Source organism: Monomorium pharaonis, chromosome 1 (genome assembly GCF_013373865.1).
Source record: "Monomorium pharaonis isolate MP-MQ-018 chromosome 1, ASM1337386v2, whole genome shotgun sequence".
In the NCBI taxonomy this organism is placed as follows: Eukaryota; Metazoa; Arthropoda; class Insecta; order Hymenoptera; family Formicidae; genus Monomorium; species Monomorium pharaonis.
In genome coordinates, this window is record NC_050467.1 from 3,009,503 (window position 1) to 3,036,715 (window position 27,213).

General features: G+C 39.6%; 1 protein-coding gene across 5 annotated transcripts in view; it reads right to left on the reverse strand.

Moving 5' to 3' along the window:
• The window catches only part of LOC105832186, a 546,626-nt gene that overhangs the window by 457,432 nt on the left and 61,981 nt on the right, over window positions 1-27,213 (reverse strand). For all 5 annotated transcript variants that reach the window (XM_036293132.1, XM_036293122.1, XM_036293121.1 and 2 more), the window contains one exon: window positions 17,916-17,966. The gene's annotated coding sequence lies outside the window, so the exon portion shown is untranslated. The remainder of the gene's footprint in view (window positions 1-17,915; window positions 17,967-27,213) is intronic.

The following is a 27,213-nucleotide window of genomic DNA, read 5'->3' on the forward strand; positions in this document are numbered from 1 at the left end:
GAGAAAAGGGGGGAGGGACAGAAAGCAAGAGAGAGAGAGAGAGAGAGAGAGAGAGATTTCCAAAGGGGGTTTGTGCATCGGATGCATCGTGACTCGCACATCGAGAAACGGCGGGAAACCGCGATGGTCGCTCGCTCGCTCGCTCGCTCGCTTGCTCGCGCGTTGGGCACGTTTGACTACGAATGCCGGTGTTACGTGAATCGCGCATTGTGGTGTGGAGAAAGAGAAAGAGAGGGAGAGAGGGAGCGGGTGAGTCTACCGGCCGACAATAGCATTCCCCGATCTCCTCGAGAACACGTGGTCGCGCGCCGGGACGTAGAAGGATATATTACCGCGTGTACCGCCCGCGGCGACGCTGGACGCGGGCTTTTAACCCGAACAGATTGGAGAACGCGCATCCGAGGGTAACATTGCGCCGTACGAAAACCGTACTAATTTTCGGATGCTACATTCGAACGCTGGTCATTACACTCGAAAGGGCCCGCGGGGTGCCCGAGCATCTGACCGATTAAACATCTGTGAATGCGTATGAGTGTGATTCGTTTTACCGAGCGTTTGCGAGGCATAAAATATACGTAATTCAATATACGTAGAGCGAAGAACATATACACCTTATTGTTTATGTAACTGAAAATAAAATTTTAAATGTATATACGTATGTATACCAATGTAATTTCTTAAGCAATTTTATCACCATAGATGTCAAAATTCTATTTGTCGTGTATTTATAAGAAATATCGATGATTCGGGGCCTCATAGACGGAGTGAAAATTTCTTTTCGAAATTTATTCACTCAACGTGATTTAATCAACTACGTAACACACAACTGCTCGTAACCGTCATTGCACCGTTGATATCTCACACAGCTTGAGAATCGAGACAGAGAAGTTGTCTGACACCGGAAGACATATGAAAGCCGCACTAATTTCTCAATAATAGCCGCACTGACCCACGTAAATCCGCAGGAGGTCCACAATGATATCAGAACCAGCCATAACCGTCTTTGGCCAGGTATCAAGACGAGTTACGTCGTGTCATCCCGCCCAAATCCGTATTCGTAAAATCACTGATGTAATTTGAATCTGAAAGATTAACCCTTTCGAAAACCTGCCTGAGCCCAAAACCGCTCGTTTAACCGGTCATTCTCCTATTCTGTCTCCCATTCTAGCTATATTCGAGACACACAAAGAGTCGTTAATCCCACCCCCTTCATCGTAGGACCGACTCTTGGAATCGATGCCAAGTTAAATAATGTCGTACGTGGCTAAGAATTTATCTAGAAAATAAATTGTTATTTATCTAAAAAGTAATTATGAAAATATAGATTATGATTTATAGTGTCATGAATAATAGCATGTCGTAAGTATTTAAAAAGAAACAAGATGTTACAATTAACTCTTTAAGATTAAAGCCAAAACAGAATAATTTTATTATTTTCTTCTTCTGTGCTTCGATTCTTGAATATGCGCCCGCAAGATATCGGAATAATTTTCGATTACAATTAAGTTCGGAGAATAATAAAATATTCAATAACAGTTTAATATCACCGGAGATTCGAAAATAAAAAGAAAAGAGAGAAAAGAGGCGAAGAGAGAATATAGAACCGTACGCGTTGGTGAATCAAGCTGAGGTTCCAAGGTATCTGGGCGAAGTGAGAGGACTGAAATCCCTCGCTCTATTCTCCATAGTCAGCGAAGACGGTTTCGGTTAAAATATTCGGGAGAGATCGAGCGAGTCGATAGCGATTGCCACGCGAAGCTCATTCTCCCGTGAGCGTCGTGACTCTAAAATCGTTCAGGTGGAAGAGACGAAAAATAGAAGAGGATTGAAGCCTGCATACGCACGTCCCAGTATGCGTAGACTGCGGACGGATGTGTCTCCCGATGGCGAAAGTGAGGCTCAGGGCCGCGCGGCAGATATTCAAGGTAGACACAGTTGAGACAGCTTTGGAGATTACACAGGACCGTTGTATAATCTGAAAGCTATTAAAGCTGCGCACGGTGTATTCGCGAAGATGAGACGCACATTCACGAAAAAAAAAAAATTCTAAAAAAATTAAAGCAATTAATTCTATCTGATTTAATTAGATCAAATTGAGTCTATAATTTCTTGAATTCTAGAATTCAAGCTCAACGAAAAACTCATAAATATTAAGATTTATATTTATTATTATATTTATAATAATCTTTAATACATATAATAATCTTTAAATTTCAAAAGCTGCAGAAAAAAAATTATAAATCTATGGACCTTGCGAACGATAAAGTCCCACGTCTCTCAAAAAGTTTTGCAAAATGTTCTATTTTTTTTCACTTTCGCAAATTTTATAATATTACATAATTATCAACATATTTATTCGGAATGTAGGTGACAGTCGTAAGGAAACTATTCGGAACACCCCGCGAAACAGCAGCCAATCCTGACGAGAAGACGGTGCTTACGTACCCGCTTATTTCGCAAATCCCGGCTATTGTAGTCGCTTAAATGGTCGCCCGAGTATGTCTTTCTCCCCGGATCGCGGTGACACAATACTCGGTATCATCGAGGCCTGTTTACATAACCCGGCATCTGTCACAACTATTTGTGTGTCCGGAGACATAGATTCCTTCCCGAGGCTCCGGGCCTAGAGGCTTAAGCTGTCGTTCCTTTTGTCGCGCTACCGGCTTCTGCGTCCCTCTCTTCATGGTCGTGCTCGAGTGCTCCGGATCAGCAAACACGCACAGGCGCGTCCTGTTCCGCGAGATTTCGTCGAGCGTGTCCCTCATCTCTCTCTCTGATGCGTTTTGTATATTTTTGTTTCGAAAGAAGCCGCTCTACACAGCTAAGTCGATGGGACGTTGTGAATACTCTTCAGGATTTGTCAAGTTCGGATTTATATATATGTACTTTATATATATGTGTGTAAAATTCTATATATGCGATTGGAATTAAAATTGAAAAATTGCAAATCGTTCACAGAACTCAAGATGTTCGAGATATAATTTGTACTCCATTTTGGTATGGGACTAAAAAAGAATTAATTTAATATGTGAATTTTGTAGTATTTTTCAGTTATATTACAATTTTAGATTTAAATTTTATTATTTTAATTTCCTAGACTCTTCAAAATTCCGATTTATCCGTTAGATATTTGTGTGTCGCTTTGTAAAATTGTTAGATCTTCTTTAATAAAATAATTAATTATCTCTGTATGAATTATTTTTTATAATCATTTTACCACGAGAAATCTAAACTAAATCGAAACAATCAATTTTGGACCGCTAATTTGACTCGAAAACGTCGTTGTGTCACCGTGCGATCGGCAATCGATCTCAAAAATGAGAAAGCCGTTAACTGTTCGCAGTCTATCACTATCCACATACCTGACTCGGCTTGATTCACGACTGGTTTTACAAAAGCAAATGGTAGACAGCGGACAGATTACGGGTCAAATTACAGGCTCGGCAATCCCGTAGCACACGTAATATGTATGTATATATGTATGCTAGATTACATATGCAGTGACTCAATCTTACGCGCAGCCGTAGACGTTGAAAGTATACGGTTTCTTTCTCTTCTCTCATCGCTATAAAAATCAGATTTAACGTCTAATTCTCAAAATATTTATGATCAAAGATTCCGATGGGATAAACAAGTCGATCGATAAAGTTGCTAAAATGAGAATTCATTGTCTTCAGATTCGTAGAAGAATTGATAAATTTCTCTGGCACATCGCGTACATGATGAGGTTACAATGGCTGCGCCTACATTCTCTTCATTACATCGTACCGCGGCATTATGTCGTCGACTGCCTCGCCATGGGACAATGACGCATAACTCGAATGATAAATTCGTCGATGGCGGTGTCGCGCCGATGACTTATGCGAAGTCGGAGCTCCCGGTGACAAACAATGTTCGCATATACACGACAATAAATATTGATACACGTCCCGGCATTTGCCGGGAGTTATCAGCCTCTTGCAATAAATAAATGTAAGCTCGGAGGCACCATTTGAAATATCAATATTGTTAATGAATTTCCATTACGCAGGCTTAACATCGATTTTACATGCGGCACGAATAATTCGCAATGAGTCGCGTATGAAGAATAATGTAAAATACGTTAGCTTGAATGAAAAGTTCTGCTATGCTTTTATCTCCCTCGAAACTCCCATCCGCGAAAATTATTTGCCTCGAATAGAAACATAGAAAAGATGATCTCAATCCGATCGTTCTTTAAGCGTAAGCAATTTCAGTTCCAACGTTCTTTAATATCAAAATATAGGAAAATTGAATATTAACATACTAGACGCGGAATAAAAAAATATGACTAAATGTTCATATTTTATCTACGCCATTGCAACAGATAAGCGCGAGAAAACTATTACGAGAAGTTACGGCGAATATCGGGGCAACGTCGCTTCGCGAAATCCCAAGTTTATCATTCGGCAGGTTCGCGAAACTCGGCCACGTAAATATACATCATCGGCTTCTGGCTGGTGCCTCGTCGATCGATAAAGCATTTCGATTTCTTTTTTTCTGGCGCGAAGATACGATACGCGTATCTCCAGCGATCGGCTGCACATGCAACGTTCAGCCAACTCGCACCTCCGCAAGTATAACTGCAGCAGTAAACGCATAACTTCCGGTAAGTTTGCTCGTCGGACGTACGATTCGTGACCTCGGTAAACATGAGTTATCCCGCCATCGGAGTGAGTCTGCATTAGCGTTTCCGCATAACTCGCGTAAATATTCCTCTCTCGCACACCACTTGCATTTTGCGATCTTTTTTTTTTATCTTTCTTTATCTCTTTCTCCCCCTCTGAAAAGCGGAAAACTTGCATTGCATGATGAAAATCGAACGAAGTCGAGTGCTCACTTGCGGTTCATATAAGAATGTTCATAAGAATTTATGGCCCGAGGAAGAGGCACAAAGAATGGATTCCTGAGCATCCGAGAGATAATATAACCGCCCGGAGTATATTTTACCATACGTGTTCGTCCTAAAAATCATCTCGATAAACGAAGCTCTGAGAGCCATCAAATACTCCATCAAATCGAGCCACGAGAATGACGTCGTATTTCCTAACATTTTTCCCGGGGAACACGCGGGAGATTTCCCTTGGTCGTTCGCAAATGCAGAAGGGCGGGCCCTACGAAACTCGAGACGCCGTTAATGGAAAGGCAAAGTACGTCCGCCCGCAGCGAACTCAGTCGAAACTGAACCTCAGACGCGGCCGAAATTATCACGATTCTCTTCCGGCGGCCGACGTCTCCTCTGTCCACTTTTCTCCGCGCTTATTTGCGGTCGTGTATTTCATACGGTAATTTTAAACGGCTACACGCCACGTATTAAACCGCGACAGGATATTGAACGCCTCAGACGCGAGGAACACTCGTCCTCGCCAACTTCGTGCTCCATCGAGTCGACGTGTGTCGATAACTTCGACATCTCTTCTTCTCCGCTTCGTCGGTTAATAGTAAAATACGGAGATAATGCGATACTCTTTGAGTCGACGCGAAGCGTCAATTAACCGTAGAGCGTAAATTAAATTAATTAATGAATCCGCGTATCCACAAATCGGTGAATCCGCAGTAATTAAAATACCCCTTGAATCTTTTTTTAAATTCGCCGATTTCTTTACTATATTCTTCTTTCTCTTTTATGCAAGTCCTTGAAATTTCTCGTTTGCGTGTAATTGTTTGTTCCTCCGGTTTTTCTGATAATATTATTCCCTATTATTCCCGGAGGCAAGAAATATCGGACAAATATCGCAGCGCAAAAACGGTATTCTTGTATCCTCACGGGTCACGTAAATATTAATAAATTATTATCAAAAAGACAATACACCTGTATATCACTTGTCACATCGGATAATAAGTCGATCTAATCCCAAAAACATTATTTTTATGCAAAATCTTATATTTAAAAAATAATGTTAAATCTCTCAATTAGCAAAGACATTTTAGTAAGAAATTGGATTATCTTGCTATTATTTTGTTGTGCATATATAAAAATTAAATAAAACTGCTTTTATATTTTTAACGTGTGGCATAATAAATAATTCATTATTCTACCACCTTTTCTTTGATTTAAACGAAAAAAAGAAGCACTTGAATCTTGCGTCTACATCCTCTTCTAAACTTGCGGGAATCACGAATATCTTTTGACCGAATATCGGAAGAAGAACTGTCATACGAAAAGATGATCCGAACGATATCACAAACGAAGGAAATATAAATCGTCCTTTTGCATCGCGGAAGTATATGGGCGGCGATGTACCGATCAAAGCCGGAAAGTTTGCGCAACATCCTGAATATTACCACTAAATCTCAAAACTCGTAATGCAGACGTTTTGAAATGGTTTCCAGACTGCCTGCCGTTATACATGTCGTTTTCCTACCGACGCGCGACGTCAAAAAGCGGCCGAATGCGCTATAAAATATCGCACTTGTACCATGTTACGGATCGTGGCAGGGCGATATTTATGAAATGAGTGTTTCATGTAATGAGATCGCGTTTGCTAATCCAATATCGTTGTTCCCGTCGTGCTATCTGCGCATTCGTATGGAAATTTTATATCCCGAAACATGTTTGCTTTACCGCTGCTTGATGTTTCAATTTACATTCCAAATATGGCGATTAAAATAATGAGAATTCAATAAACAATGGTGTGCGCAAAATTTCAATTCTTTCAGTTTCAATGTTTTCGCGTTTGTAATCAACAGTCAATAAAATATAGATAATTTACTTTGATCATTGCCTAGAATTATAGTCAGTTTCCTGTGAAAGATAAGAAATCCCTATTTTGTCAGTTCAAGGTGTCCAAGAGAATTTAATCAGTTCGTAATTCCTTTGACTTCTCCGCGTATCTCCCGACAAAGTTACGAGTTCGCGGTAACACGACTACATTCCCGACGCTACCGAAAAGATGTTCGTACAGCAAGGTATCCGTGTTGCTGCCGCCTTGCGTTGCGTGTTAGAAACCATTGAATTAGCCGAGACGTTGGAAACCACCGTTGGAACGCTTCATTTTTTTAACCAGGCCGCGTCCTGCGGGACGCTTTCTGTTTCCTGGATAATTCGTTGCTTACATGGCGCGGTGGTTGTCGCGACGACAACGACGATGGCGGCGACAACGTCGACGACGAAGAGGAGGAGAAAATAATTCAATCCCACGTGTCGTAGAGAGTACGAGAGTCAAAAGGTGGCCACTGTGCATCCAGCGACCAGTATCCCTCGGGATAAATTGTGCTGATTTAATTGTACACCCCACGGCAAAAAATAAATTCATTTCGCCATCATAATTTTAACGCAAACACTTCGTACATTCGTGTATATGTATTTTTATACATATATATTTCGATTACTAATATATAAAAAATAAAATACCCAACATACACATGTGCCATACAACTTTTGATCTATAAACATAGAATAACGAAAAATTTTTTAAAAAGATTGAAGAATCACCAATTAAAATGGTAAAAAATTAAATTTGCCCAGTAAGTGGAGGAATTAAATTTCTCATTAAATTTTGTGGGGAAAAATTCATAATGTTAAAATAATGAAACACATTCTCACAAAGAAGTAAAAATATTAATACAAAGAAAAGTCTACAATTTTTAAATATAATCTTCTTCACGCAATAAAAATATTCAAAACAAATAAATAAAAAATTCACAGATTCTCGTAAATCCAAAGCACTGATGAAGATGTTAAAAACATAGCGTGATCGGGAGCCAAGAGAGTTCATGATGAGAGAAACTCATGAAACATGCGCGCGTACTTCTTTTTCGTTCGTCGTATATACAGTGAGTATACGCGGATTCTGTGTGCACCTCATCCCTCCCCTCCCACCCCGCTCCTTTCCGTCTCGCTCGCCCGGAAAGAACCCGAGCCCCTTAACGCCCGCGGCGAACCTTCCGTCGTCGTGTACCTACATAATTTATGAGGATCAAAAAACGCGAAAAAGTTAATCAGCCGACCACGCCATCGCCTGCCGCCGCCGTCCCTTCGTCTTTCAGCTTCCAGTCTCGTCTACACCTGCTCCGCACCACGTTCGTTCCCTACCACCCTCCCCTCATCCGCCACGTCGTCGTCCTTTGCGAGAGTTTGCCCTCGGCCCTTTCACCCGGGTCTTCCCCGTTCCTTGGGAGCTTTGTCCCGGCTCTTCCCTGAAGTTCGCATTAATTTCTACCTCGTTTGTGGCGTCCGTAACCTCTTCCGCGACGCCCCCTCTCTCTGTCTTTCTCCCTTTTCGATTTTTTTCCCCGTCGTCCATGGCGTCATCGTCCTGTTGCGACTTTATAATGTCCTGGCAGAGGAGGGTTCGTATAAATCCGGACGCCGTCTCGCTCTCAGCTCCTCTTCCGACGCGGATATCTTTTTAATACATTCTGTTTACTTATCACAAAGATCCCTATTTACGCTTCTCTTCGCGCTGCGATTTATATACACTTCCGTCGTTTATAATAGTCTGTTAGCAAAAGTGAAGAAAAAAATTCAAAGTTCTCGTTTTTAGTCCCATCATTAGATAATATCATGCTCTTTTAAACACGATCGAAGTACGATTTATAATTATTTTATAATATAAAAAAGTACAATATAATAATGTAAAATAAAATAAAAACAGAAAATAATATCTAGTAACATGTATTTAGCCTACTTGTATTTTAACTATTCAACTTCATCTTCGCGGTGTTCTCTATCAAGATTTACCTACCGTGCCAAGTTAAATTCCCTATTAGCGCCTGGAATTTCCCCCGCGTTCTTATTTATCGCCCAAGCGCCGGAGCGTCTAATTAAAAAGGTGGAGAAGGCGCGGCGGTGGACGGTAAAGCGAGGAAGAGCAACCGGCCCCCTGTCGAGAGATTAGAATTTACAGCGTTCTAATCGGGACCACCTAACTCACGGAGGTCAATGAGCGGAATGATTTGTAGAAGTCAAAGAGAACCAATATGAATTCTCACTTCTAAAACGCGTTTGCATTTTATCCATCGTCACGTTGACGGATTGAAAACTGCTACTGATAATTTCTTACGAAATCAACATTTTATAAACATTGACATTAGCTATTTGTATTTCCTCTGGCGAGAAAGGTTTTTATAAGTCACCTGTTAAATATTTATATTCGTATAATTTTGTGCTCAGCGAAATAAAATGTGAAATTTTAAGAAAGCAATCGTTTGAAATGTTTCTCGGCGAGAAACAAGCGCTCTACAGTGAAAGCATTGCTTTCCAGAGGGCAGTAGCTCCTGGCGGCAAAGCGCGGTATGTCGTTTAAGTATTTCTCCCGAGAAGAAATTTTCATGAAGAAACTCTTAAAAGAACCGTCGTGGCATCCTTCCGCAAAATTGCTGTTGGTTTATTCGCAAACAAATTCGCGTTTACCGCGAGGCATCCGCTTGAATAAGTCGAATCGAGATTTTACCCAGGACTTTACTGTTCGCCATTCACATTAGGAAACTTCCTCGAGAAGTGGCCGCGGGCTATGACGAGACTGCCGCAGTAGAATGAAGCGAAGAACAATTTGCATAGATGCTAATTATGCAACTGTCTACTTGCGGTAGCCTAGAAATTACTTCGCGACAACGCGCACTCGTAATATTGACAATAATTTTCGGAATAACGAGTTTTCGCAAATTTTCATTCTCAATAAGACAAAGAATTGCTAGCTGGATAGTTCTAAAACTGTCACTTTAAATAATAACGCTATGTACATAAAATATTGCATTAACAAAAGTGACTTTCTCCCAAAAATCCTATATTATATAAATTTAAATTTAGAACGTTACGATTGTGAAGAAGCTTCGTACGTTAGTTTCCAAAGCGCGGTCGAGATCCCAAGGACTTGGAATTTCTTCACAAATACCCGGATTCCGTTACGTGAACAGCTAAAGGATCAACCGCCGTCGCGCGTCCATTACGCTTCCATTACACTCTGAGAAAGAAGTAGAAACGACTCCCTATTTTTACACCATAAGCCATCCCCTTTGGGCGGTAATCGGTAGGTAGAAATCGTGTCTCCGAGGACACGCCGCGGTAGGAAGAGAGGAGAAACGCGAACGTAGAGAGGAGAAAGGGCAGAGCCAATTACTTCCGCTCAGTTACACTCGGCGTAATCTCCGTTAAACTGTTTGTCGAATCATATTGAATTACCCGGCTCGGGGCGCCGGTCCTTTGTACCACAGCCCGAGGGATCCTACGTGAGATTAGATTAATTCGCCTGATTTTATTAGGACGTTTCCACAGCGGCGAGGCGCGACGGTACACGGGGGCTTTCCGTCTCTGCTCCTCTACCACCCCTTTTACGGGACTTTCCGGAACTCCCTCCCTCTCCCCCCCCTCCCCCCTCTCTTCCCCTCTCCCCCGATGGGGACCCTCCCGAAGGACACGACGAGCCAGGTGCGGTTGTTCTTTATCTTAAGAACTCGTAGCGACTGCGGTGTATGAAGGCGACATCCTCCTCGGGAAATCTCATTTCCAACGTAGCGGCGTAGAGCGGCCCTCGGCCGCTTTTTACCCCTCTTCGAGAAATTAGTACCGCTTTACGGTTCCTTGCGCACACGCAGCCCACCCTCCCGAATCAAGCATTGAATGCGCGGTATACGCGCGCGCGCACGGCGGTATCCACGCAGGTAAACCAAAAAGGTAGACCTAGCCGGAAAGCCTCACCCAAGGGAGAAACGGTCTCTTCATCCCGCGTTTATGCGACGACAATGCACAATGCATGTCTCTGTGTCTCCCCTCCCTCTCCTTTCCGTACGCTGGTCGAAGTTGGAGCCAGCTCCGAATGAATTCGATCTGTGACGAATAATTTTTACGCTAATTCCGAGTAGCCAGATGTCACCGAGGGAAAGAGGGCGAATGCAAAGAGGAGCGAAAAAGTGGTCGCGATCGTTTTGTGGTTGCAGGATGATTTTTCATCGGGAATCGGAAAAGTATCCGTCATATTGAAAAACGTGATTCGAAACGTGTGCGAATAAATGAGGAAAATATATTCGTTCTAATCATAAATGTTAACAAACGATGAATGATTACTCGAGTATAATTGGATTCAAATTGTCACCAAAAATTGAATCGATATACACGAATATTAACATGTTGAGCAATTGCGTTGCAATTACATTGCAAATGGTCAATTATCTGACGGTTCTGACTTGCCGCTTATTTTCAAATTTATTATACATTCTTATTATTGCCTCTAATTTTCCAGGTCAAGACACTATCATTAATTAATCGTGCAATCGATTGAATGCAATTCGCTTGAATAATGGTAATGCTCAGAGCATTCAGCAGCTAGTTTCGGATGTGGGTTGTTCAAATAGAGAAACGCACGCGGCCAATGAGTAATTAAATAAGTAATCGGAAGTTTGACGCAGGTTATAGTATTACGCGTACTATCGTACGAAAACCAATTTCGTGTATCCGCGGGATATTTGTAACTGCATACATTTCAACTATTTACATGGACATTCTGAAAATTAAATAAATCGCTAAAACTGACTGACACTATACAGCCGCAAAAAGCCCTTTCTGCATGTGATTGTAGTACGATTGAACTACATTCTAGCCCTCGGATATATTTACGATTTCAATTTCGACAAGATAAAAGAGAAATTGTCAACGGACTAAACGCGAAGTAAATTTGTTGACCGCTGTATTGTATTTTCATATACACGTGTTCTTCCCCCGTTGGTTAGCTACAGTTTATTTTTATCGACCTACTTCGTCAAATAAACTCTGTTTCGCAGAGCCAAAAAATATTAAATTCTATTTTCTGTAAAATTCATAATTTTATTTATACATCGTTAAAATGGATCAAAAATAGATCAAAACGTTAATAATGTCTCAATTAAATCTGAATTATTCGGTTATTGCATGATCTTTCAAATAACATAATTATACGTGTTTGTAGCATCATTAAAAAGCATTGTGACAAAAAAACATACAAAGACAACGAATTCTATTTTTAAGTAGATAAATTCTATTATTAGAAGATAAATCAACCAAGTTTATATCTTGACCTCCTTTTAACATCGTAAAAAAAAAGAGAAAAAATCTTTCAACATTATACTATGTATGAAGTATTAATCCTACACAATTATTCTGTCCTGACAACAGTTATCTAATTATACTATAACTGTTATTAAAAATGCCGACTCTACCAGACCTCTAACTCTCTTATTAATAGCATGTATACTTGGAATTGGAATTTTATTTTATTTAAAACTTTTGCGTAATATATTATTCAATTTGGCAATTTCTGCAAATGTACGGCTGCAAATAACCACTCAATTAATTTAATTTATTTCTGTATAATTATAATCGTAAAAAAAAGCGATGTAACAGATATTTTTCATATTCAATCCAAAATATTTGTAATTCTTACAATCGCAATAGCTCTATAACATTTGGTTAGTATTCAATACGGTTTACATTATAAATGCTTAAATAAAATATGTCGACAATAATTTATTTAAAAAACAAATGACACTCTATTTTTTCAAAAAATTGCAAAAATTACAGAAAATTATTCATCATTTAGAAATAGCGGATTATAATACCATTAATTGAACCCCGAACAAAAGTATTTATACCTTTCAATTAAGTTTTTCAAACACTATCAAATTTAAAACTCGTTTTTCTGGATATGTTTATTGTGTTCAATAATAGCTATTGAAAAATAATGATTATGTCTGTAAAGAGACCGGAAAGAAACCGGCAATAAAAAGTATTACAGAATTAACTGAAAAGGATTCGTGTTGCTGTATAGGGTTAAGCGGTTAATCAATCTTCATTATTAGAAGCACAGTTAGCTCTAAACGGTCGTCTATTAATCGCTTAGGACACGTTCCGCGTTGACGGAAGTGTTACGAAATGAACGGTACATTGCCGCGCGCGGCCGCGCCGCGCCAACGATATTGCCGTTTTATTCTGAACCGGCGGAACCGCGGCACGAAACCCAGCCACTTCCCGCTCGGGACGAACACACACACACACACATACATTCGTACATGCATGTACATACGACGTATATACCCAGCGGTAAATAGCAAATACGTGCGCGAAGTGCATAGCGACGAGTTATCGCGGCGAACACAATTTCGCCGGCGTTTTCTGTTCGTACGAGCTACAAAGCCGACGTGGCTGGGGAAACGCCGCGAATTCCGTCCATATACCAAATATTTTCATATTCCATTCGCGACTGCTGCTCCGTTCTCATCCTCTCTCTCTCTCTCTCTCTCTCTCTCTTTCTCTTCCACTTTTATTCTCCCCTTCCATCCGTCGCGCTATCTTCGTCCTCTCTCGCTCTACGGCCGATACCAAAGGGTATTGGGATTTATAAGGAGGAACGAAAACTTCGCCCTCTCTCCTTTCCCTCGGCGGGAGGAGGAAAAGCAATTTAAATTCCGATCGTTCATAAAGCGGAACGTCTCCCTCTCTTTCTCTCTCGCTCCTCTCCTCCGCCTCGCTATTTTCATCCCCGAGGCCCCCCGCTTTACTCTTAAGCTTTCTTTCGCCTCGCGGCTCCTGCCCCTTCTTTTCCTTCCGCCTTCGTTATTTTGGAACGCGGCTTTTGGTACTCGCGAAGAATGAAAGCGCGCGAAAAAGAGATGCAAGCGTGTCTCGGAAGAGCAGTAGTTCTAGCTCGATACACATAAAAAATTGGCGGATTATTGTTATTGTATGGTGGTTTAAAACTGACATCTCCATAAAAAAATTAATAGAAGTAGGCATTATATGTGGGAAAAATTAAATCAAAATAGTTATCTTACTGTAAAAAAAAATCCACTTACTTTAAACTTGTATCAATAAATCGGATAATTAAAAAATTCCAGCACGTAAAAATAAAAACACGGTAACATAACATAATAAAATAATTTCGTTAGTTTAATTAAGTTAGTGAACAGTTTCCTGTAATAATGATTAAAATTCGATTAGAATTAGCCTCTTTCGATTAGATTATCTTTGGACGGCATGTCTTGAGAATCCGCGATTGATCGAACATTTTCAGACACAAAGATAGCATAGAATTTCTGACACGCACTTTTGCAACGTATAAATACGTACGACGAAGTCGTGCTCTCGAAAATCCAGGGAAAAATATGACACATACGGGCACACGTAGATACACACGGTTCCTCCTTCGCCCTTCGCGTTTCGGCGGAAGGATGGAAGAGAATGCAGAGGGAGAAAAGCGATTACCGTTATTTCTCGTGGGAGAAACGCGCTCTCCTCCTCCGTCACCCCTCTGCCTTGCTGCCGTTGTTGCTAATGGATCACATCTCTGAATTTCCCTGACATTACGTCCCTCATGTAAGATTTAAAGCGGAGTCCGTCTCTCTGCCCATCGAGACTGTGCGAGCTAATCTCTACGACCCGAACGATAATTCTCCTTCCAGTTTCACTTCCCTATCCCTCCCCCCCTCCTCTCTATCCGAGCATATCTAATACGCGTATAATGCGTGGTCAAAGTGATGCAGAAATCCTTAGAATTTCCTGCTCCCTCCTTTTGTAAAATCCCTCCATCAGGGATTTTAGGATTTTTAATTGTTTTAAAATTTTTTAAATGTCTATGATTTTTTCGGATTCCAAACACGATTTTCTCACACTTAGAGAATTTTTTATCTTGTTCAATCTACCACATCTTGTTCAACTAATCCATAATTACATATATATACTAAAATTAAAACGTGTAGCTGGAATGTCTTCTAATCCCAAGTTTTAATTTAACCGTTCAAATTATCGCAAGATCACATTTTACATCAATCCACTTGCTCAAAAAAAAAAATCTCATTAACATTAATCTGTAAAACTGGACTGTTTCGTTCGCACCCCCTATTCCCCTTTTTTCGCTGAAGCACGTACGCTTCTTGGAAGGATACGCGTATATGCTTGCGTCCTTTTGATACATTTCGCCAGTTTGCAAAAAATTAATTATGCGTCTACGCAGAAGGGCAAATTATATAGCATCGGTTTCGCAGTGCGCAGATAAATAAGAAAAATGGCAAAAGCCTTAGGGCTGTTTAATTAAAGCCGTCCGGACTGGCCTTTAATTAAGACTGTTAAAAACCGAAATTAGTGGCTCGCATTTTCAAATTTACCCAACATTCACGCGACAAACTTTCCCCGGTTTTCCGGGATTTATAGCGGCAATTACCTCTGTCCATCAACGCTAATCTCTACGATCCTGGTGATAACTCTCCCTTTCGTTTAACCTTCTCTCGGTCCCTGTCCGTCTCTCGCATTCTCATACGATACGTCCTTTCTTCAGAAAGGTGAGGAAGCAGGACGCGTAATATGTTACATGTAATGTATGCTTACTTCACGTTTCTGGGGTACGTCAAGCCCTTAGGCGGAAACATCCGTGTCAGTTAAACTGGGAAAGCGGGTCATCGAAGTTCGCAAAAATTAATTAAAATGCTCGCCGCAAACTTTACATCGTTTCGAGGCGTCACTAAAATTCACGGCGTACCTCGAGGCTCCTTACGCAGTATTTAATTAAAAACGTTCTCTTCTTCCCGAAGCGACATGGGATTTTTCCTCGAATAATAGTATTAACGTTGATAAAAAATTATGTTAAAATTAATTATTCAAAAAGATTATGAAATAATCCGTTTTATGAAATTACGTTAAAAAATGAGAAGCTACCGATTTTATCTTCAATAGCACAATTATCTCAATTGATTAACTATAATGCGAAATAATGTACGGAATTAATCAATAATATTTTGATTTTAGAAAATTCGAATGAAAACTTGTGTAAAATAAAAAAAAACAAAGGATATTATATATGATGCAAGGAGATAATAATCTCTTGCTGAAACATTCTCGATACTTTCACGACAATATCTCGCGCGAACTCATCTTCCCGTGGCCAGTTCCGATAATTGAATTCGCGAGCAATAAATTGCCCCGAATCCACCCTTGATTATTCCTTCTCACGTATATCTACGATTACGTTTAAATATCGAAAGCGCGGGTCGGGAGCCAAATACTGATGCTACGAGGAGGTTGGGTCGGAGGGGAGGCAAGTTCCCAGATTTGTTTCCCGACGGACGTCGCGCGTTGAGCCGACAGTAAGGCTTGTCGGATTTTCGGCTCTCCCGGGCGACGTCCCGAGGGAAGGAGCCGCCGTCGCGATGGTGGCGGGCCCGGGACGAGTTTCTGGCACTTTGCAGCTCAGCGTCTGTTGAATATTTGATTGTGGACACCCCCGCCACAACTTCGGTCGCCCATGATTCAGTAACTTGACTTGAATGACTGACTGACGCGTATCGCGTGAATAAGTTTTCTCTTTCAAATCTATATAAATTAAGCGAGTTCAGAATTATAATACTAGGAATGCCATTTCACCTTATACTTAAAAGAGATTATCGTGTTGTAATAAAACCTTTTCGACATTATTTCGAAAAAAAAGTATCTTATTTATTTATGTTATGGGACAACAAAAAATTGAAGTCTGTCAATAAAAAGTTTTATATCAAATTCCCAAGAAGCGTGGAATAAAGAACGGAATATTAAAATGTTGACCATATACTTATTATATCTATTGAAAAAAAGTATCCAAAGTTTTAAAAATTATACACTTCATAAATAATTAATGAGCAACTATGTATATTAATAAGCACTACATCTTCAAAAAAACGATAAAATATACTAGAATTAAAATTTATCCTTCAACGCGAATTAAAGAGCTAAGATAAATAAGCAAAACACAGTTCTTCTGTTTCGTCGTATGATTCTTCAAGAAGCCCCGTCCCTGCTCGGAGCTGATTAACTGTAGTCCATGCAAAATGTCCGCGCCACCCTCGCGACGAGACTGATCCCACCCGTTCTATCTCTCACCCTCTCGTGCACCCTTCTCAGCCGTCTGTTCTGCTCCCTGTCCCGCCGCATCAAGTTCAATGAAACTATACAAACTACGGTGGCGGTGTTCTCAGAGAGATACCGGGTCCATTCCCCCTTCCCCTCCCTCCCCACTCCCTGTCTGGAGGATAGATACGAAAGGGTGAATGAGAGAGGTGAAAGGGACTTCACCTACGAGCAGAAAAGGAAACGGAAGCGAGGCATCGAGAGCTATGAAAAGGTAGCCCCGAAAGACGTGAGAGGCGATAGATAGGAAGACCAGAGGAGGAGAAAGGAGAGACGAGAGGGAAGGAAAGGAAGAGCGAGAAGGAGATTGATTAAAACGCCGCGGGAGTTCGGCGTTTTCCTTTCACCATTGATTCCGTTTACCGGCGGCCGCGCTGGCGCCTCTTTCACTTATCTGTCAACACTTACGTCAGCCAAAGCTCTCGAATAATGAGTTCCTCGTTTCGAGAACGATCACGAACGGGAATGAGGCTGGGGATGAGAGGGAGAGGGATACAGTGAGCTCGCGCGCGATCGGAGGTGCCGGTGAGATGAAAAAAGTTTTCGATCGAACCCAAAAGCGGCCTTTATTATCGACGCCTTCTCCCTACCTCCTTCTTCTCCGCGTTCTCATTCCCGTTCAGCGTCGAGTAACGCGAGTATTTCCATGAGAACTTTTTGACTAGTAAACGCCCGGTGAAGAGAACAGCCCGTCTGCTCGGCTTTGTTTGCCCAGCAGGATAGTCCGAAGGTGAAGAGTTGATCTCCAACTCGTGATTATTGCAAATTGTCGGCATACGAAATAGTTCTAAGCGACTAATAATCAATGATTCTAACGACTTTTTGTGGGGCGACGATGGTAATTTAGTATAATTTGAATAATTTACAAAGATATACATATATGTATATTTTTCATTTTAAGTATAGTTTTGCGTTAAATGCAAATTTAACATGAGATTGGACTACGTACTGAGTTTCATACTTTGTAAATTAGCTATATTTCTTTCCTATCCACATATCACATAGGAGTAACCAAATTTAAAATAACAAGTAAAAAAATTATATAATGACTCACCAAACCTTTCCAGTGCATTTCTTGCCATTACATAATTACTCTTGGCTCCATCTGAAAGAAAAAAAATTACAAAATTATAATGTTGTAAAGGAAATCAAGAAAATTTCTGCTTACAAATACTGAATAAAAAAATCAAAAGAAATAAAAAATGATCAACGCGGCAAATTATTATTGCACGTAATTAACAATTCCGTTTGTCACTCGAATGATTATCGATAGGTTATCACAGCCGTGTTCATACAAGCGTAAATTCCATATGGAGAGTGCCGCACGGCGCAGTCTCCTGAATGTCTAGAACTAGTCGGATCGCACACATATCCCGATCACTTGGTGCGCAGCTCGGCGACGAGTCTGGCTCGAGGTACTTCCGTAGTTAGTGCTCATAAGTACGAGAGTGAATGCATATCCACACGTACGAACACACAAGCGCACTCTCCTCATTAACGTCTCACTTCTCGTAACGGCTCTCTTCCCTTCTCGGGGTTTTCCCCGATTCCGTTCACTCGACGAGCTCCCCTCATTCCTTCGATTTCACTCTTGTTGTACTTGCGCATAAATGAGAAAAAAAGGCGACTATCGAAAGCGATTAGTAAGTTGACTCTCTTCTTTGGTAGATCAACCTTTTTACAATACTGATAGTTAACATGTAAAATTGATAGTGAAATACAGATATACGATTAAAAATATTAAGTAAAAAATTTGAAGTTTGTTTTAAAATATTAACCGTGTTTGTTTTACAAAACATATAGCGCTTTAAAAAACCGCTATTTACAAGGACTTAATTACAATATAACATATAATAATATTTTTCTCGTGTAAAAAATATATAAACACATATATATACAAATAAACATATAAATAAAGAATTAAAATGTGTCAGCAAGATTATAATAATTATTAAAAACACGAATAAAGAATTACTATTAACTAATTTTCTCAATAAATAAAATTATTTTTTTAATTTCAATAAATACGTTGATATAATAAAAATATATTTTAATTTAAATTTTAAGTAAGATTAAAATATTATATCAATGCACATATCGAAAGAAGAATTGAATGAAATAGAAAGAGACGAAACGTAACCAAATATCGTTCACGACAAACAGGCAATTTCCTAAATTCACTTTCTTGCGATATCTGGCGGAAAATAACGCGGTTCTTTCCTCAGCGGAAAATCGCCAAGTCAGGCAATCGCTAGGATCGAGATTAAAATGGCAACTGAAGGTCTCTCCGGGTCTTTCAACCTGTGACATTGAAACCTAACCGCAAGGAAAAGATGCATATGATATAAATTCAAAAAGCGGAAGTGACAAACATTATCAAAGTCTCAATGCATGACTTCGACGACTAACTCGGAATTTAATTAAAACTGTTATAACAGACAGTATTTATGTACAATTCGCGCAAGAGAAATATTTTTTACGCGGAAAAAACTTTTATTTTTTAGGAAGTAGCTTATACCCAATAAATGCTGTCTAATAATTTTCAGAACGCAGCTTCCATCCGATAACTGTCGCGATTCAACAACAACCCCGTCAAAACCCTTTAAAACTTTTCCCTTCTTTTCCTGAGCACCGTCATATCGCAGAAAACGTATCTACAGCGTGATCCTTTGTGTGCGACTGCACGTAGAAGAGTTCACCACATAACCAGCACGAATAAGCTGACCGTTCTTTTGAAACTCTTTCGAGGCTCGACGCGAGGTGTTGTAAAAAATTAGACGCACATAGAGAGCGATGCGACTTGACGGGATATAATGCTATACTATTTCTTACGCGATCGTATCTCATCGCGGTATCACGCGACTAGAAAGGGAAAATAAGCGCGTAAGGGTGACGACGGTAGCATTACGGTAAAATGGGGCTGGGTGCCTTTCATGCCGAATAATAGGATGTTTTATGCCAGACTGGCGATATTGCGGTCTCAATGTGCCCGCGGTTATGCGGGGGTGGAGCCGGCTGATAAATATTCAACCCTATCGTTCCTTCCGCGGATGTCGGTCAGGAAGAGTCGACGCGTTTTCATGATCTTGATCGATCACCGTACAAAAGAAAAAAAAAAAACAAAGAACACAAAAAATGCAAAAGAGGCTTGTGGAGACGTAAAAGAAAATCATCACCTACCTCCCACAACAAACACATTAACTTTGCTTTTGCTATCAAGTAGATTTAACAAAATCGAGATTTTCTTTTAATCTTTTGATTCCCTATCGATAATTTTCTTTTCAACAGAACTAACGAGATATTCGGCGTGATCATACCGCGATTTAACATAACTCGAACGAACCAAGGGAATGCACCGTGGAAGTCAATTATTCGAATTAATAGAGGACGATAGATAATGTCCGGGTAATCGATATTTCGGTTAATGGGCCAATCTTTAGCGTGGAATTGCAAGTGTTCGACAAAAGCATTGCGATAATGGCTTTGTCGTTCATTGTGAATCTATTTCCGTAAGAAACAGATAAAATGGAAATCGACTGAATCAGAAATTATATAAAGATAAAAATTATAGATTCTTAGAAACAGATAAAATGTAAATGTAAATTAAAGATTTTATTTAAGAATTAAAATTATCTTATGTATATCTCTTTCCAAATATAATACTAAATTAAAGATTAAATTCATTAATTATTAATATTCACGTAATTATTTTCCCATATGTACGTAAACAATTAAAATTAAATAAGTATAAATAATAATAATAAATTTATACTTGAATGTTAATGTAATAAAAACAACAAATAGTTCTCTCTCTCTCTCTCTCTCTCTCTCTCTCTCTCTCTCTCTCTCTCTCTCTCTCTCTCTCTCTCTCTCTCTCTCTCTCTCTCTCTCTCCTCATCTCTCCCGGTCTTTCCCCGTCTCTCCCGGTCTCTCCCAGTCTCAGCCCGTCTCTCTCCGTCTCTCCCCGTCTCTCCCCATCTCTTCCCATCTCTCCCAGTCTCTCCCGGTCTCTCCCCGTCTCTCCCGATCTCTCTCCGTCTCTCCCCGTCTCTCCCGGTCTCTCCCAGTCTCAGCCCGTCTCTCTCCGTCTCTCCCCGTCTCTCCCCATCTCTTCCCATCTCTCCCGGTCTCTCCCGGTCTCTCCCCGTCTCTCCCCGTCTCTCCCCATCTCTTCCCATCTCTCCCGGTCTCTCCCGGTCTCTCCCCGTCTCTCCCGATCTCTCTCCGTCTCTCCCCGTCTCTCCCCGTCTCTCCCGGTCTCTCCCCGTCTCTCCCGATTTCTCTCCGTCTCTCCCCGTCTCTCCCGGTCTCTATCGGTCTCTCCCGTCTCTCCCCGTCTCTCCCCGTCTCTCCCGGTCTCTCCCCGTCTCTCCTGGTCTCTACTGGTAGATATGGGAGAAACGCAATTGAATAAATTGCAAGTAGCACAGAATCGGGCTATGCGAGTAATATTACAATGTAGTAGATACACAAAATTGAACATATGTTACAAGCGTTGCAATTTATGTCTATAAAACAGAGACTACACTATAATGTATGTATATTTATATTTAAGATTTTACATAACTTGGCGCCAAATTACTTAAGGGATAGACTAGAAGTAATTAGTAATGAAAATGGAAGAAAAACAAGACAGGAAGGGACTATCGCAATAAAATTCGTTAGAACTAAAAGTGCGCAAAAAAGCGTATGTTACGAGGGCGTAAAATTATACAATACCTTGCCAGCAGAAATTAGAAGTTGTGAAAAAATTGATCTATTTAAACGGATGTTAAAGAAGCATGTATGTAAATCTATGTAAAACATAATAGCTGAGAAAGCTAAATAAACTTCAATCAATCAATCTCTCTCGCTCTCTCTCTCTCTCTCTCTCTCTCTCTCTCTCTCTCTCTCTCTCTCTCTCCCCTGTTTTGTCATTTTTACCTAAATTCGTAATAAATTAAAATAAAATTTATTTCCCTAGAATTATGATTATTATATGAAGGTAGTATAACATTCCATGTCATGAACTTTACCTCGCGCCATTAGACGTCTGTTTTTATTTTTTCAACAAGCGCGACAGTAGAAGATTTCCCGATAATAATCATATTCGAGGAACTATTCATGCGGATTATCGATATTTTGACATATCATATGGTGGAAAATCGATACGTCCCGTCAGATAAAGGTCTACGAACGGACACTCAAGAATAGAGAGACAGTATCTCCGGATGAAATCAAACGTCCTGGATGCCAGTTGATACGTGAAATCTGATAGACACGTGGCCAAGGGGCTCGCCGGTTCCCATTTGTACACTTTTCGCCACACGTTTAGTTCCCCGTAAATATAATTGATCGTCTCCCCCCAGACGGGATTAAGTAATCAAATGCAATTTTTCTACCACAACCAAAATTCATTTTCTCGTGGGATTTTCGCAGAATAAAAATTTAACTGATTAATACAGATTGACACTAATGCAATCTCAAAGTTCTTTTTCTTCTTCAGTTTTGACTAAGAAAAACTAAACTGCTGATGTAACTGGCCCGCGACTGTCTCTTTTTTCAAAATCACAATATTACCGACGACATAAATAAATAAAATAAAAAATATATAACCGGATATTATCCGGTCAGTATTAACTGACACGGTCGTAAATTTAATGTTAAAATCTTTTTTTATATAACTACTCGCATTTCATTCATGGCAACATGACTGAATCTGAGTATTTTTATGTATCTCGTGTCGCGCGAAGAATATAATTCCAAGTAGCTTTTACTAGCTAACTTTTATTAAAATCACGAGCTATCTCGTGTTGCTAATGGCGGTGCTGTCGTGAAAACCTCTGCATCTCCGAGACAATAACCAGTATTCGGTATCTTGTATTCTTTTATGTAGAACCTACGTGCGTGCGAGCTGTCGAGGGAAAGCAGCGTCCGATTTATGCTACTGGGCGGCATCACGCACCATTGTTCTTTATCGATTCGATCACAGCCGCGTTGCCCGCCTTATCAAGAAACGTAATGCGTGGAATGTTGTAATAAGGACACACCCGTGTATCTCTCAACCGTTGTAGCACAAGTAATAATGCCGGTAGAGAGATATTTCACTGGGTGCTCCTTTTATCTCGATTGTCAACTACAGGGTGTCCCGGTGTTACAATAGTAGTCGAACTGTAGTGACAAGAACGTAAAATAGAAGAAGAAAATACGAGCAATCTCGAAAAGGACGCATAAAAATAGTATTTGCTAAAGAAAATTTATATAAAGTTTGTAGCTATAATTGTTTACGATTTTTTCAATAAATCTATTTTACATATTGTATACATTTGATATATATATATATATATATATATATATATATATATATATATATATATAATGTATACAATAAAATAGATTTATTGAAAAAAAATATATATATATCAAAAACTTCTAGATATCTGTTTTCAAACATTCATAAAATACAAACATTAAAATAGTCACGTGTCAGCTATGAAATAAGATGACCAAACGAAATGCTCGTGACCCAATCATTCTGCTAACTGCGAGAAGTGTCGTGTCGTATCTGCAAATCTCGGTCAGTCTCTCCCTTTCCTATGCTCATAAAAAGTTTATTAATTCGGTGGCACGTAATTCATTCTCAACCCAGTCCGATCTTTAGGCCTCATCAGCCGGGTGCACGCTTCCGCTCTTCGTATAAGAGTAAATTTTACATAACGCTTTCTATATACCAATTAAGCGAGGGAGACTCGTAATCTAGGGAAGCCAATCCAAAATGACAATAAACCCGCTCATTTGTTAAGGCCATATATTTTCAGTGCCCAAACTAGAGAGATAAATGTTGCTTTTAAAACAAAATTACGTAAGTGTCACTAAATCTTCTCATTCTCTTGCAAGAAAAAATATATTTAATATTCATATAATAAAAAAGATAGAACTACGCAGTCGAGTTTATTGACAACATATGTCAGTAACATTTCTATTAACGTGTTTATGTTTCACAAAATAGTTTCTGAAGTCGGGCTTTATTACAAGCATATTAAACTTTACGAGTAAACTCGAAGGGATTGTCTCATTGTAAACTTTTCACCATCGTTATCGCGAAGCCGCGCCTTTCATACTTATTTTCAAATGGCCAAAACTTTGAAGAGAAAGAAAGATGACATAACGTTAATTAAAAAAGATGAATGAGACTCAAACAAGTAGAGTGGCGCTATTTTATTTTGATCAAAATAAAATAAATAGAATAAATATTTATCGTAGCTTTATATTTGTATAAAAATAATTTAAATCATAGCTTCGTAAAATTTCTTAAAGTATATCATTTTAAAAGGTTTAAGTTCTCTTAATTATAGAAGCAGTAATGCTAATTAAAACTCGTAAAAAATAATAATTAAACAACTGCAAATGTTGTACTTTAAATAAATTTACAATAAAAGTTTTAAATAAGTTATAGAAATATTAATTAAATCGTAAATAAAAATTTCTTAAATAGCAAATAGAAATAGCTAATTTATTCCTTGAAAAAAACAGCATTCATTAAAAAATTATGGAAAGTAAAAAAAGCAATAATTATATAAAATCGTCATTCTGATTGATATACAATGAAAATCGCGCAGCTCTGATATTTATTAAATCAAATTAATATTAAAGTTTATATTGTAATTTTCTTGTATCGTTTATTATTAAAATAAAATATCACGCTAATTAATAAAACAGATCTCGGTTAAAATTACAACAAACAATTTGTACTTCTGAAATATTAATTAAATTGTAATATCACATGTAAAAACATAAAACTTTCTCAAAAAACGTAATTAACCTTTTAAAGCTCAGTGGTATCACAGCTACACCACAATGTTAAAGGGTAACTAGCATGATCGTTTTTACTGTCCCATTTTTTAATATAAACAGAAAAAATTTTTCCTTGAAAAGATTAATTTAAAAAAATTTAAAGATAACAAATCAAATCAATTTTTAAATTTTATATCTCAATTGAAATTATATCTCGATCCAGAATTACGCAAGAATAGTGACTAAGTTTCACGAATCGCAACTCAAATGTGCATTTGTTTCTTTCTATTGATGCTGATAATAATAAATAATATTTTGAATTCGACAAAAAAATATATACGAAAAAATAATAACGTCTGGCTTTTATCTTAACTAAAAATATATCGAACAGATAATTAATTGACGAAATAGTTTTAAATTTCGTGAAGATTGCAATCAAGATAAACGGAAATCTCCGTATTATTGTACTATATCGTGATATACTTAGCACCACACGGAATTAAATTCACCCTATCCGTGCGAACTCGCTGGGGCTTCGCAGCACAAACGACGCGAAAATTCGTCAACGACGTCGCAGCGTGCGACTAAGCCTCTAACGTGTACGCAACCGTCTAACGGCGTGTAACTAATTCCGAATCCATTAAATCCCCCGCATTTACGTTCAACCGTATAAATTGCACCGTAAACGTAGGCAGTAAATCGCGAATCCCGCATGATTTGCGCCCGTAATGTAATTATTGCACTCAATCTGCCTCGAAGCCGCGGGCAAATTCTGCGTCTCGCCATTCGCGATTTTTGCATCAATGCGCTTCATTCATTAGCGCGTGTCGTTAATTACATATAACGACAGAGGGTGAATCAAAAGGCATAAGATAAAAAACTGCCGTTGATATATCTTTGAGAAAAAACGGCAATAGATTTTTTAACTGAGAAAATCAAAATTCCACGACGATCGAACAGCTACCCCGTCGAAAGGATCGTCGACCTATTTCCAAAGAGAAGGCACGAAAATTTCGACACGCGAATAATGTCATTCAACGCCCATTACAATCGTCGAAGTTTCGTCTGTGTTTTAGTGCGTTCCGAATCCGTCGAACATCGGCGTGATAAATCTTCGTTAATGACCTCGCGAATGACTTTACGTTACCGACGTTTCTCGTATACGACGCGTGGGTGAGAAACTCTCCTCTCGTATTAGTTGAGTGCGGAATGCAGATTCGCAGAATGCGGCTTTGTTAAAGGCACGGGGACGTCTTTATTAATGACACGCGAGAGATCGTAACATTCGGTGCGGCCATTATTCACCGAGAGTTCGACGTGGATAAGGAGGGCGACAGATAGAGAAAGAGAAAGAAGGATGCGGGGGGAGAAAGAGAGAGAGAGAGAGAGAGAGAGAACGCGCGGATGCAGATACCCGGGATATGCATAATCTGCAGTTGCATTAATGTGTGCACGCGTGCATTCATTAGCTCGGCACAATCGTATTATTACCGCGTCTCCCATAAACAAGACCGATCCCGTGGACCCTCGTTTCCACGCGTGATAAATGGTGGAAGCGAGACGTTTCGACTTTCCGACGACCGATGCACCCACGTGCGCCTATCTCGCGGTTTATCATCGACGCCCACGCGGGACCACGTCGGGGCCGCGTTGTTGTCGCACGTAAATCAAAATCGCAGGCGCCATCTTGTCGGTCCGCTTTCTCCTCTCCCAATACGATGGACATGCTGCGGGATAAATGCCGGAGCTGTGACTGTTACGTGTCCATATTGCTCGGAATATCGATTACTCAATATTTTTATGCGAAAATTTATTTTCGTCGAGATTGAAATTTCTTAATACTTTTGATAGTATTGCATCTTAATTAACCATGAGCAAAATATCAATTAAAAATACGTATAGATTATTTGTGCACACATATTGGATGTGTGTGAGTTATTTAAATTATTTTTAATTAATAATTTTTTAAGTGTACATAATTCCTAATTGCCTGACAATTTTAAAAAAGCTTGGAAGTTCTTACGCTATTGTAAGAGAGACAAAACATTAATATCCATTGATTAAAACCTTTTCTCCTGCAGACTTCATAACAAATGCGTGGAGGACTACCGAATCCGATCGGTAGATAGCGATCCGTCAAAGATCGACACCCCACTTTTTCATCCCGGTTGTCTTTCCTTTTCTTTCGAACATCTTTTACCTTACGCTTCACTTTAGCGGTGGGTCAATGTTACCTGCCTTATCGGTTCCATCATCCAATGCCGAGATCGTCAATTAACCAGCCGGGGTCTCCCTATCAAACGACGGACGCCGATCTAACAAGGTTTTTCGTCGGCCGTCGCAACCGGGATGACCGGTCGACTGATTTAAATAAACCATTACCGGGTGGTATCTTTCATCGGTGAGCCCACACCTCCGACGAATTCTGACACTCATTTCTTGCTCGTAGCGGGCGAAAATAAGAGAGCAAAGGAATAAGAAGCGTACAACGGAATGCATCACCTGCGGGACTCGCGTGTGGTAGTTACTATTGATTAGTAAAAGTCAAAGTGTTAATAGCTATTCAAATTTTAATGCCT